The sequence below is a fragment of the Thermobia domestica genome, chromosome 1, assembly GCF_964235325.1.
Source record: "Thermobia domestica chromosome 1, izTheDome1.hap1.1, whole genome shotgun sequence".
NCBI classification, from domain to species: Eukaryota; Metazoa; Arthropoda; class Insecta; order Zygentoma; family Lepismatidae; genus Thermobia; species Thermobia domestica.
In genome coordinates this window covers 296479317-296493645 of record NC_137454.1, presented here as the reverse complement: position 1 = coordinate 296493645, position 14329 = coordinate 296479317, and the positions used below count along the sequence as shown (strand labels likewise).

Below are 14329 nucleotides of genomic sequence, written 5' to 3'. Positions count from 1 at the left end.
TGTTTAAATAAGTAAATGATCTTTGAATATATGTCATATAGACATGAAAAAATACAGATAAATAGGAAATAAATCAATGATTATTTGTACAAATAAATTTTAGTTTCATGAAACTTCAGACATAAGAAGAAGAAGTTTGTGAAACAGTTTATTCTCCTTTTCCATTGCAAAGTTGGTGTTAGTGTTTTTTTTCTTTCCTAAATTTTTAACATATAGCCTGTCTAATGAAAATTCACAGGAATTTCTAGCACTAATCAAATACATAATGTAGGCTTCAGTTTTAACATATATTTACAACTTACTACATGGATTGTCTACAAGAATCCTTAACATTTGGCGAGTTTTCAATAGCATTTGTTCCTCCCTATTGTACGCGATACTTTATCTGTAAACATATTTAGCGAAAGTTCAATAACTATTATCTCATGATAACAACTGTAATAAATTTTTCAAGTGTGGAGTATTCTGTAAATAAGATAGCACCAATCGTTGCTAAAAGGTGTCACAAAAGGAAGTAATCCACCATGTCTTAAATGTAAAATAACCAAAAGTATATTTTAAAAGGATTTAAAAGCATTATTTATCGATATGTTGGAATCCAACAGGCTAATTAAAAAACAAGTAAATACAACGGAGCTATTGGGGTTCAGGTATCGTGATTTCTAATTATTGCTTTCAATGTCAATATATAGAAATTCAAGCACGCGCAGTAAACGGTGTGGGTAACTTTGTCGATTGTAAAACTAATGCAAAGATGAAATATTCAAACTAATTTGGATAAAAAATATTATCTAAAACTAATAGGGGTGGGGGTAAATCTAGCTTTCAAACCTTTGTCACAAGTTACATAACTGATATCATTCATAATCTTCCAAAAACCCAATAGGTTTATATCACAAAACATATCAAATATTCTCATTACTTCTGCTAGTCACATTTCACAAATCTATATTGATGTTCTCAATCCAATAGGAATTGATGTAATCATGTTCCAATCAAATTACAGTTTAATACGCAACATATGTCTCAGTCTACAAATTTCGAAAAACTAAACAACATTTTAATAAATTCATCTGAAATCAATACAAACATATCTATCGGCAACAATAAACCCTTTGCACGCTCCTACATCAAAAAAAAAAAAAAAAAAACTGTATCATAACATTCATATCATCACAACTTCAATCCAAAAAACTAGTTCACTTTACATACCAGTAACTATATTATCCACTTATCGAGCAAGATTGCCACCAAATATCTCACATTTATCACTCGTTCTCAACAGTTTTATCGTAAATATCAACGTATAAAAAAAAATCCAAAAAACATTTCGCCATCACCAAAAAGTTCAAAGGTTGATCAAAAATTATATCTGTACTTACAAGCTATGATGTCGGGATAAAATCTATAATACTCTCTCTGATGTCACTCATCCTAACAATTACTAAAAACATTTCAATGCTCTTTGCAAAAGCAGTAAAACACCATATCCATTATTAAATGATGCCTTATCTATATAGACAGACTCTTCCAAAGCTGCGGTTTTTTTTTTTTGCTGATTTCCTTCAAGGCTTCTTCACACCACTCCGTCCCACATATTCATATAGACATCCATCCAACACAGTCATTTCATCTTCTCCTTCATACTCTTCCGCAAAAATAAATCTCAAACAAAACCAATCATAGTTCAAAATATCAGTACTGTTGTTCGTAACAAAAGGAATAGTGCACCTGTCTTTAATTCAATAAACTATCGGCATATGAAACTATAACCTCTTATATTACTTACTTTGTTACCCACAATTTTTTACTTTCATTCTGCACACTGTATATTTTCCTGTTAGCTGGAAAACCTCTAAGACGATAATGTTTCCAAACCAAAAAAAAAAAAACTCATACCATCTTATCATCCTACTGCACAATTCAATTAACGTTTGCTTTTAGTAAAACCGTATAACGTATTATAGTAAGACGTCTGCATGCATACATAACAACACAAAATACTTCCCATACATCAAGCAAAATTTCGCCCAAGATATTCGATCAACAATCAACTACCGGTCTTAACTACCATGGTTACACAACATTATAATTAGATCAAACCAACATGTGTTGTATTATTTAACTCAAAAATATTTAACAGAATAAAACACCGCACAATTGCATACACATTAATTCATCTTCAATTTCCTATCTCGTATATAAAACTGATATACAAGATTTTAAATCAACCGCCTGTCATATATTTCAATATATAACTGTTTCTCCCATCCTATTTTCCTTCACTATTGAGTACCTCAAAAAATCTGCTCTGTCACCAGATCTCTATCTTCTCTATGTTCCCAATATGTAGCCACTTCCTGATAACTTCAGGTCTTTCAATATACCACCAACACTGTCTTTTCTTGCGTTAGAATCTAGTATCCAATCCATCAACACTGCTCTACAAATAATAATTAACAGTTTTCTTCAGTGGTGCAGCAAATGAACACTAGCAATCAACGCCACAAAAAAACACAAATTATCATCTTCATTCCTCCGTAAAACATCAAAAATCCATAAAAATCCTAACTACCTTTCCCTAAAACTAAATCAAGCTCTCATCCAAGCACATTCAAGTGTAACTTAGTTAATGTTCACATTCACTAAACATCTCAGTTAAAAACATCTTCAAACAATCGCAAAAAAAGCATACAATAGAGTTAACTTATTTAAAAAAAAAAAAATGTCAGCAAACGTCCTGGATACTGAAAGCAAACACAATTCTAAATACTGAAAGCAAACACAATTCTAAATACTGAAAGCAAACACAATTCTAAATACATACAAGGAGTCTTTTACGTCCTGTGCTAACTTACAAAAATGCTGCATAAATTAAAACCATCCACACAGTTTACAAAAACTTATTAATGTTGGGAAAATGTGCTTTCCGCATTGCATATCGAGTCAAACTGATTAGTCCTACAGCAACGTTGTGCAACCAAATTCAGTTTCCTAAACTCCATTTTCATCTTAAAACTTTGCGTCTCGCATGCATATGCTCTCGTTATAACCCATAACCCCTTACTTTAAAATACTACGTACCTTTTAGCTCTCCATCCTTCTCCATGTTAATATTATCCTCCAACGCTATCATTGGTCTATACTCTCTATTGCTACAATCTACCTCCTGACCCCCTTTAATCAGTAGTGCCTCGCAAATTATCAAGTTCATGATCATCTGCCACTCATATTTCCATTATTTGTACACTAAATCCATCTACCACTACCAGGGTTCCCATTGTCTACATTAAAGCTTAAGCAGCCCCTAGGCAAAAAAAAAAAAAAAAAAACTTCATCTGCCTAACACTTCTGTGCTGTGATATACTAGCACAGCTCGCCTCATCCCTCATGCTCATCATTCACAATATACAGGTATAATATATTTTATCAGTACATATTCATTATTCTTTCCATATTTCTACTCTTCCAGTTCTATACAATACTACACTAACTGCAATTTCCTCGTTAATTTCCTAGCAAATGTTAAGGATTGGAAAGATCCTTAAGACCTTAGCAATTATTATAATGTAATAAAAACTTCTATGAAACATCACACAATCCTTAAATCCTCCAATTATACATCACTCTTCCCTAAAAACTGCGTAACCCTCTAAAATGGTACAAGTCAATATGACTAGCTATAAACAAACAAACGAACAACAAACGTATAAGTTCCAATAAAGTTTATATTTTGTGTATTTGTTCACATGACAATGCTAGGTTACAATGTTCACATGCTTCTGCATTTCCACAACCACCGCATATATGTGGTATCTCTCTTTCATGCCAAAATAAAATAATTCATTGTGTGTCTGTATTAACGCATAATATGTACACCTATATCTTAATAAAACAAATCTAGTTAGTATATAATGCAAATCTGACATTCGTGTGGTATCATCTCGTTCTCATAACATTTTATGTAGTTATCACACATGTTACAAGTGTGTAATTCATCACCGGGTAGTTCTATCAAATACACCCATAATCGTGTTTTCCATATTATGCAATAGATGGCTCCACATATTTTCACGCAATCTGTTATTGCTACCGCATTCACCGTAAATAATTATAATATTGTATATGGTAGTTCCTAAATAAATTAAAAATCGGGTTCAAAATTCTCTATTGTAACTACACAGCATTCTTAAATAAGTAAAAAAAGTTCTGTCTACAAAATTTTTTCGCATATACGTTCTCATATATATACTCTCATATTTTAAGTGTCATAAATATAAACTAGAATTCTGGCCACAAAAAAAAAAAGGTATTGCCTTCTACGATCCTACCATCCATTGAATGGGAATAAAACTCTTGATAAATATTACAATAAAGTACATTAAAGTTTATATTTTGTGTATTAGTTCACATAACAATGCTAGGTTGCAATGTTCACATGCTTCTGCATTTCCACAGTCAACGCATATATGTGGTATCTCTCTTTCATGTACAAATAAAATAATTCAATGTGTGTCTGTATTAACGCATAATATGTACACCTATATCTTAATAAAACAAATCTAGTTAGTATATAATGCAGGTCTGACATTCGTGTGGTATCATCTCGTTCTCATAACATTTTATGTAGTTATCAAAATGTTACAAGTGTGTAATTCATCATCGTCTGCCTCTATCGAGTACAGTCATAATTGTGTTTCCAGTTTATACAATAGATGGCTCCACATATTTTCATGCAATCATGTGTTGCTACCGCATTCACCGTAAATAATTATAATATTGTATATGGTAGTTCCTAAATAAATTAAAATCGATTCAAAATTCTCTTGTAACTATACAATAGTTTTTTAAATAAGTGACAAAAAAAAATGTTCTGTCTACCAAGTTTTCGCATATAAGTTCCCATATATAATCCCATATTTTAACTGCTCTAAGCATGAATTGCATCGCCTCCATAGCCAAGTCAAAGAGCACCCACCTCATAGGCTGGATGAAGGTTTATATTCTGTGTAACTTTTCAGATACTAATGGCAAATTGTAGTGTACACACGTCTCTGTTTTTCCACAATTAACGCCAATATATGGAGTTTCTCTTTCATGCCTAAAATAAAATAAATCAATCTGTGTCTATATTAATGCGTAATATGTACCTCTATATCTTAATAAAACATAAATCTAATTACTATATAATGCAAGTCTGACAATCACGTGGTATCATGTCATTCTCATAACATTTTATATTGTCGCAAACGCAAATACTACGTAAATCCTTCAGCCTATTTGTATCAATAGTTAATAACACAATACAATACATATATTCCAAATACTTGTACTACACCACGCATATACATAATTGCCCATTCAAAACTTTCAACAATTTCTAATTGTACAATTATTTTCGTGTAAGTGCGTTGAATACTAAAAATCAACAGTTTTCATAATTTCGTCTACGCAAATATATTATCTGCAGAGTTGTATGCTAATCAATGTGTTCCGTATTAGTACATGATCTATACCAATATAAATATACCATTCCAGCACTAAAAGTACAATTCGTCTAAATTTTAAATAACTAGTCAATAACATTAAAATATAAATAATTATATACATTGTAAATAATTCAATCAATAATATTCTAATTTCGTAAGTTGTATTTATAAATAAGTCCCTAAGTATAAAAAAATACTATATTCCAATAATTCAAATCTATTCAAAACTGTTTTAACATAATGGCAGCAACATCCTCTCCGGTAAACGTAAAACAATAACACCAGTAAATACAAGTCTTTGCCTATGTCTTATGCCTTCAAAATTGTTAATTCATGCTTTCAATAGTACACCAATACTAAAATATGGGTTTCTCTTAAAAATATTACCCGTTGTATTCATTAATATATTATTTCCTAAAATAATAAAACTTTCCCAAACATTCCACATGTCATCTTCCCTATGCATCATGCTAGTCTCATTCCATAATAATTTTATCTCCTAAGCTCATTCTAAAATAGCTTAAAACCCTATCTGTAATGTTATACATTAGCAGTTAAAATTACCTCATACTTTACAAACAAAAAATATTAAATATTTTTACATACATAAAGCATTTTATACCCATTTCAATAGTTGCAAATACGTCAATTATCTGTCAAACGTATTTGCTGTTGCTTCAAATTAAATCAGTTCCACACGTAAAAATCAATCACCATATAAAGCTTCCCAACTGTTATCAAATATTATAAGGAATATATATTCTTATAATTCAATACATGGTAAATAAAAACAATATAATTATCTCTGGTACTTGTTAATTCTATAATAGCAGCTACATAAATACTCTAGTTCGCAGTAAATACAATATACTTAAATATTATGCTCCATACCGTAATCCAATTTAAAATATTTTCAAACTATTATTTATCTAATTCTTTCAAATGGAAATCGTAGTGCCAATTAACATAAAAACAATCTTCAGCATTTCCTCAATATGTGCAACATTCATCAATGCAAACCAATACTAAACAATTCCCAAGCAGCGTGTAAATTGTAATACTCAACCCATTCCAAATCCATCATGTGCCGTTCCGCACATTCACTACGTTAACGCAAACCAATACTAAAACTGCACCCGAATATAATCTTAAATACATCTATACAAATAAAATATAAGTTTGTTCTATTTTATAGCAATTCAATATACTTCTACAAACCATATTATTAAATAAAAACCCTAAATAAATAATAAACAATCCTACAGAGTGCATACGTATCCAGTTAAACCTAATTTAATAACCTCATTACAAACTAATATATTACGCTTAAATGGTCTTTAAATCAATAAACAATAATAGCTTTCTCTATTTATTTTATTCTCTTCTCTTTCTTGTACATCTAAATCTCATGTAATTCATCTTAAGTCTCCCCCTTCATTCTGTATCAGTCTCCCATATAACATGGCTGTTAAATAAAGTTGTAATTATTGCCAATAGATGGCAGCACAGTTGTACATATCGTAGTACTGTGGGGTTCCGCTTTCTTTATCAAAATGTCTCGTTATCTATTATTATTATTTCAATTTTATAATAATTAAGTACATGCTAAAACAAAAAATAATATAAATTAATCACATAATGCAATAATATGTTAAACTATGCAACTTCGCCCAGCCAAATTCTTCACAATTTTAATTACCATCAATCTATACAACAATGCAAGCAAAACGCGCGCATTCGCATTTCAGAGTCCTACTATGGAAGAACCTCTGTTCAACAATCACGCAACGCCGCCATATTGGAAAAACAAATCCGTCCATCAAAACCACAATCGGCAACGCTCAATTCTTCATACGTAAGTATATACATATAATAAGTATTATAGGTTAATTAATATTGATCATTTCCAATTATATAAATAAAAGAATGTGCAAGGTAAATTCATAATTAATCTAGTAAAAATTAAAGTATAATTCATAATTAGGGCTTGGTCTCATTACGTAAAAATTATATTATAGTTAACTATACGTAGTCTAATCACTATAGAGCTCCTCCATGGCTAATCGGTTAGCGTACGCAACTTTTGGTGTGGTCAACCCGGGTTCTATTCCCGGTGAAAGCTCATGTAGTTCGAATTCCACGTTAATCAGTATGTCCACGTCTCATATAACCTCGCTGCTAAAAGAAACGCTAGACTAAAGTCAACAACAATCTAATTAGTTTTCGCTGCAACACTACAAAACATCCCTAAAAGTAAAATTTACCTATTTATGGAAAAATCAGTGTAATTATTCTCGTTACAGATAACACTAGAATATGAACATAAATTATATACAACTGCAACAACAAACAACCAGGAAATAGCCAACAAAATAGCGGCCGTGTCATCAAAGGTACGTAAACTTTCTCTTCTTACTTAAGTCACAATAATAAATAAATATACAAACTGTGCCGGTATCTATAAATAAAAACACCATTAGCATCCACGGCTACCAAGCGACAATATAGAAAGCGGGTAGTAAAAGTATAAAAAAAAAAATCACAACATAACCAGACAGTAATGGCGCCGTCGTAAAAGTTACACATATGTAATAAAATATACAAAACAAGCGGTAAAATATAAAGGAAACTCGCACATACGTAATAAGCTATACAAACAAGCTGTAAAAGTATAAAAGGAAGTCATAATTAATTCCAACAATAATGGCGCCAGCGGAAAATCACACATACGTAATAAAATATATAAAGCATGCGGTAAAAGTATAAAGGGAACTCGCACTACGGCCAGACAGTAATGGCGCCAGCGCAAAAGATCACAGACCCACATAATAAAAATATACACAGCGGCGGCAAGTCCTTTGCTGTGTAGAAGTTCAGGCTCACCTACTTACGCTTGATCGCTTTCAAAAGTATAGCGTATACGCAAGACTACTTGGCGTATACGCACCCAATATACGCTCATGCTTTCGTAAATTTAAGGTGAATATACGCTGGACTATAGAAATTTTAGGTGGGTATACGCCGTATACTCCCGTATATGCCCCATTACATCCCTGGTTGTTACCGAATGAAACAATAGTTGAAGTGAATCGAAATTCAATTGTTCTTTAGTTTTCCTATTGTTTCTAAATATATAATAGAGAAAAATAGAGATTTAGTTTTGTACTGTTATGAATGACATAGGTTTTAAGCGGCCAGCTTGGGTTCAAGGCGGCCATAGTTTTTCAATTAAGCTTTTGTTTATATTTTGACCCGCCGCAATTTTTCACAGGAGTGTCATAGAGAGTCGAGACTTGTTGCATTTTCTTTCATTTTAAAACAGCTTTCAAATGATATGCTACTTAACCCCTCTTGCTATTTGAAAATTTTGAGTTGGACCCCGTCTGGGACCCTGCGAGGACCCTGGGGCAACTTTTTTCATCCAAAAAAGCGTGCCCTTGAAAATGATGGGATACGTATTGTCCGAGTTTTCCATTTACCCAACCGTTTCCGAACAAATGTCTCGATTCAAACTATTCTGCCAGCTTTGTAACTTTTATGTTACAAAATATGTTGTAACTCACGACATTCCGCCCGGTGGCACGTATAACTTTGGGGATTCGTCTAGTTATAACATATCAAATGCAAACACAATTGTCTCGTTCGGATCTCAGCGGAGCCACTGCGTGACCCTTCCTTGTCAGGACGATGTATCTCGGAACACTGACTTATACGAAGTTCGGTGCTCCCTGTTCGTTTTTTGTGTGTGTGTGTGTGTGTGTGTGTGTGTGTGTGTGTGTGTGTGTGTGTGTGTGTGTGTGTGTGTGTGTGTGTGTGTGTGCGCGCAATTCTCCGCTGCCAGCTGTTACAAAACTAGTCTCGAAACTTTTCGATACCACTTCGTATGTATGTATGTATGTATGTTACTGTAGAAAACGTCATTACACTTATACGGAAAGAATGTGTGTATAAAACGTACGTTTTTGCTTATAATTTTGCTGCAAGATTTTACAAATAGATGGTCGTTAAGTCCAGAAACTACAGGATTTATGCAGGTATTATACGTTTTTTCCGTATACCACATGCTATTTGTAGCTAAAGGAGCCATGAATAATTATGGAACAGTATGTTGAGGGAAACGAGATAACTTCCGGCAAATAAATATATAATTTTACTGTGTCGATTTTATTAACACTATTTCCATTTCTTGTTTTCTGATATTTATCTGTCAATAAACATCATGCAATTTACTTCGAATTTGAAGTTGTAACTCACTGTTCGGAATAGTAAGTTTTCCCAGCTTGTCTGAGCACCATTGATGTTTTCATACGGGACTATGCTATGTTGAAAGGTCAAAGTTCAGCTTTGAAGATACGTCGTTTGAAGAGACACACAGACTTTCGTCCGATAGATATGTGAAACATATCTAAAGAGAACTGCCTGTTTGCTAAAAAGATAAATAAATAAATAAATAAAATCTAACATAAAAATTAAATCATTCTGTGTGATTTTGCAAAACACACTAAAGAACAAACTCAAATGTAATATTGTGTGGAAAAAGTTTGATCTAAAGATTGATGAAGGCTTACTTTATCTTAATAGTAAGTGTATGTGTAAACTATAAATTTATTTTTGGTTCAGTATTTTCCACAGAAACCGAAGAAGAGATCATTAGTTACAGGATCAAGATGAATCGTTCAGCAGCAAAATTACGATGAGTTATCTTCACAGAGTAATTATCCTTCAAAAAACTAAAGAAAAAAATACAACGTACAGTAGAGCCACGATTGTCTGAGCCCGGATTAACCGAGTTCATGTTTGACCGAGCTAGTCTTAACTGAAGAATAAGAGCCCGAGCAAACGCAAGCTTCAATAAGAATGAGCACAAACCCCACAACAGGAAATGAACCCAAGCCCAAATGAGTGGAAGCTTTACTGATACCAATGAGCTCAAGACCCATTGATGCTTGTGAGCTCAAGTCCAGTTGAGGGAAGTAAGCCAGCAAGAGTGAGCATGAGTGCAATTGAAGTTAGTGACCGAGAGCTTCAGTGAAGGATGTGAGACTGCGACCGAGTACGCACGAGTCTCAACGGGAATAGTAAGAGACTCAAGGTAATGAATCAGAGTACAAATAAGCACAAGCCCCACTGACTAGAGAAGGTCGCAGGGTGTCACTCTGACTTTATATCGATACTATGCTCATACGGCTCCTCTTTAAATAGAAAATAATTAGGCAACTGGAAAAATCCTTGATTGCAAGCGTGCTCAAATTACGAGCGTTGAAAGTTCAAAATTGAACAGATTTTGCGAAAACTTTGAGATAACAATTTTTGTATATATATATGTTTAATTTTGGTATCAAATGGTTTTCTTGGGTGTCCAACACAGTGGTGAGGTCAAAACATACCGTATACATTTTGCATGATAAAGGTACATATTAGGGAGAGGTGAAGGTAATGGCATCCTACAATTTGCAAATTTCCTCCCATTTCGCACACCGGGTCATTAGGCTGATAGAAATGTATTTGCAACTCTTATTCGATTATATTGTCATTCAAGTAGCACTTTCCTGTGTGGCGGTCTTCAAATTGAAGAATGACATTTGTCTCCGAAACGCTTTGTCAGGCGTTCTAATTTCAATGAAAAACGCCGTGATATTCATAATTAATCTTGTCATAATGTATATTGTCGACCAAAGGTATAATAGCTAACAAACTTGGTAACATAAATAATTGCAGAAAAATTGTAGCTACTGATCCAGTTGCTACAAACTTGTGGCAAATGCAATAAGTTGTTAAAAAAGATGGTGACCGTCGAACTGGAAATTGTTCTGCAAACCTTTGACGCACTTCTGTTGCCGACTGCACAACTTCTATTAAGCTTGCCACCACTCTTCTGTGCTCCAATATGAGTCTGTCAGCATGGGTCATCCTGTAATAGAAAGCAAAACAAATTTCAGATTGTTCACGTAATTTTGACTCAACCTGTATATATGTATATGTATATATATAATATATATAAAATATAGAATATATAATGGATCATTTATCCTCAAACTTTTAAGGTAACAAATAGATCAGCAGGAGGACATTATTTGACATTCTGCAATATCAGCAAATTATTAGTGTTGTTAATCTCACATAGTTATATTTTTTTTCAAATCCCACTACGTCATATTATTCTTATTTCAAATCTATATGTAAAACGAAAACTTAGAATACTAAACTTGTTATTCAGTGTCAAGCTAAAAGCGCTACAGCATTATAAACATCTGAAGTTTGGGAGCTTCTAGAACAGTAACAGTGTGCAAATGAAATGCACACCCGAAGTACCTTAGGGTTTAATACTATGGTCGTGATATTATGTATTTCAAATAATTAGGAGTGGGAGACCCAGGTTCGATTCCCGGAGGGAGCTCATGTGGTTTGGATTCCACGTTAATCAGTAGGTCCACGTCTCGTATAACCTTGCTGCTGAACGGGACGTTAAACTCAAAATCAACTCAACTCAAATAATTAGGAAGAAAGTAGAGAGGATTGACATACTGATTTTTTTCAGTAGGCTTTATTTCGAGATAGTGCTTAGGTAAGTATCACATTCAATCATTTAGTTTTCAATAAACGTAAAAATCATATTGCTGTTTATAGCAATACGATATTTCAATCCGTTCCGGGAATGCGAGAAACGCGTTCTGACGCGTAGAAATTGCCAATCTGCATAAAATGACGTAATTATGGAATATTGTTTTGAAAAAATGTTCTTTTCGCTTGTTTCTTTAACATTACACCAATAGTTTTTTTTTTTTTTAATTGTAATTGCGGTAACTTTTCGTAATTACCCAATTGTAAGCAGTGTTGCAAATTTTTACAATGTTCATCGTATTTCAGGAACCGTTTGAGAAATTACGTTGCCTAAATGACATTATGATCTTTACATGTATTGAAAACCATCAATGTGACTTGATCGAAATGAAACCTTTTGAAAAAAGTCCGTTTTTCAATCCTCTGTAACTTTGTTTCGGTTTATTAGAAATTCGTATCATGATCATAGTATTCAACACCGCATTCCCTTGTCCGTCCCACTTGTAGTACTACTGTTGTAGAGGATTCCAAAATTCGGATGTTTGTAATATCGTAGCGTCATTAGTTTGTAACAATGAATAACAGATGCAAGTTTCCGTTTTATATGTAGATTTGAAATACTGTATGTAATAATCTGATGTAGTGCCATTAAAAAAAAATCGTTGGGTTGTTAGTGTTCCACGTCTCATATAGCCTCGCTGCTGCCATGCCGATATTTGCATCCTGTAAAATCTATTATTATTAGTATTAGTATTATTATTACTACTACTACTACTACTACTATTATTAATAATAATAATAATATAATAATAATAGTTTAAAAATTACAAGGATGTATGAAGATAAATCGCCTTGTATAGTAAATTATTAAACTCATTATTTAAGAAAAATTAATACATAGCAATGGAGTACTGTATTTACGTATACTTTCCGTACAACTTGGTATTAAACTATCGTAAAATCAGAACCTAAAATTTCAAAATGTTAAAGAAATACTGGAAGAAAATAAATATTTCTATCAGTAAAAGAGGATTAAAAAAACTGGGTAAAGTACGAGGAGCAGTTGAAATGAAAAGTTCGAGGAAACAGTTACAAATTATAATTTAAAATAAAGTGGGTTTTAAGCTTTGGTCAGTGTCTCTTTTGTTAAAATAATCAATCCAAAGCCATGAATAGTCTTACTTTCGAGGAATGTTGTAGTTTTGGCATTTGTGATACAACTGCAATGAATCTTGTGCAATACAGTCCCTAGGTTGCCTAATTATGAATTTGACAAATATGAACAGGTCATAACAGACAGTGTACGAACAGTGTAGCTGAACGGAGTAGTGTATAGTAATCAATTGGTGCAAATTTCACAAATCGAGCAAAGCGCAAATGTCAAATTCATGTGTAAATTGGAGAAAATCTGATTCAGAGTTCGATAATCTTAAAAATAATCTTATGTTTGGCTCTTACCAAAGCTAAAAGTGGATCTGTTTCGTTTCGCCAACGTAGACGAGATCAAAACCAACGCGACGGCTGAACAACTTAAAATGCCAAAAGAGGCCTTTCGTCGGTGTTTCCAGTAATCGCAGGAGAGGTGGAGCAAGAGAGAGAGAGAGAGAGAGAGAGTGTGTGTGTATATATATATATATATATATATATATATATATATATATATATATATATATATATATTCCGTGCCGAAAATACATTCCGAAATATATATTCCGAAGGTGCCCACTTAAAAGGCGATTAAGTAAATGAATACTTACTGTGTATTATGGTAATAGATCTAATACAAAATTCTGGGAACTTTTTGATTGCTCCTCATATATATATTTTTTAATGTTGTTCAAAGAGTGTCTCTTTGTAAATTTTACCATGATAGGCATGTAAAAATGATAAATGAATGGAATAAATACTACTGTGATTATTATTATGTCGTAGCAAATCCATATGAAAGAGAAATAAGACATGGCTTCTTGAATACAATGATCAAGTTCGTCTAGTAACTCACGGAATCGCAAGTGTTTCGTTTTGAACAATTATAAATTTAATGTTAATAATATGATCAACATCAATAAAAAAAAAAAAAAAAAAAAAAAACATTAAAATGATCCAACTATGTTTAGTGCAAATCTAATCATAAAATTAACATCAAATATCTTAAATGCAGCCTGAAGATGTCTTCGTTCAAGAAGCGAAAATAAAATTATTTATAGAAGTCGGGTTCTTAAATGATGTCATAAAATAGTTCATTTAGTTGTCATTACTTTTTTTTTTTTTTTTTTTAA

General features: G+C 32.6%; 1 protein-coding gene across 3 annotated transcripts in view; it reads left to right on the top strand.

The window, feature by feature from the left end:
- The window catches only part of jvl (javelin-like), a 360284-nt gene that overhangs the window by 322302 nt on the left and 23653 nt on the right, over positions 1–14329 (top strand). The window lies entirely within an intron of this gene.